Consider the following 782-nt stretch of genomic DNA (forward strand, 5'->3'; position numbering starts at 1 on the left):
TCCCCCTCCTCTGTTCTTCCCACTCGAACACCTCCGTCGCCACCGCTCGCCACCACCGCGGACACCGCCATCCCGGCGACGCCCTGAGATGCCAAAGAGTTCCGCCTAGTACCCCTCTTCCTCCTCATCAAACTGTGCAATGCCAGAAGCCCCTGAGCGCCTCCACGCCGTTTTCTTCAACCTCCCGACGCCGGAAATCTCCATCGCCGCCCCGCTTGCTCCGGCCCCTCCCCGAGCCCACTGACCAACCCTGCGGAACCGCTGTGAGCTCGTACGCCCCTCGCCCCTCTCCCCGTCGACGCGTTCGTCCTCTAGCCATGTTTTTTCACCTCGGCCGAAGCTCGATGCCACCGTCCATGGCGCTGCCGCGGCCACAGCTGCTGCCACCCGCATTCGAGCTCATCAGCACGCTCAGCGCACCCCTAGGAGCATGATGCACTCACCAGCTCCTCCCCTGGTGCTCCGTAGCCCCGTTTCCATCGACGTTCGAACTCCGCCGTTGCTCCGTTCGTCGGTGCCGTGGACTCCGGCCACCCCAGCCCCTCTCGTGTGCTTTCCTGGATGCGGCGCACACCCAGCTCCACGTAGAGCCCCTCCGCCGTCCTTTTGGTCGCCTGAGGGAGAAACCCGAGCCTCCGCCGTGCGTGCTGTCGCCGGCAACGAGCCGCTGGCGTGTTGGGCCTTTGACCAGGGGTTTGACCTCCCCTGGGTCATTGACATGTGGGGCCAGCCCCATCTAATTACCTAGTTTAGGGTTAACTAAAATAGGATTAGCCCTGTGA

This window comes from Triticum dicoccoides, chromosome 2A, assembly GCF_002162155.2.
Source record: "Triticum dicoccoides isolate Atlit2015 ecotype Zavitan chromosome 2A, WEW_v2.0, whole genome shotgun sequence".
Classification (NCBI taxonomy): domain Eukaryota; kingdom Viridiplantae; phylum Streptophyta; class Magnoliopsida; order Poales; family Poaceae; genus Triticum; species Triticum dicoccoides.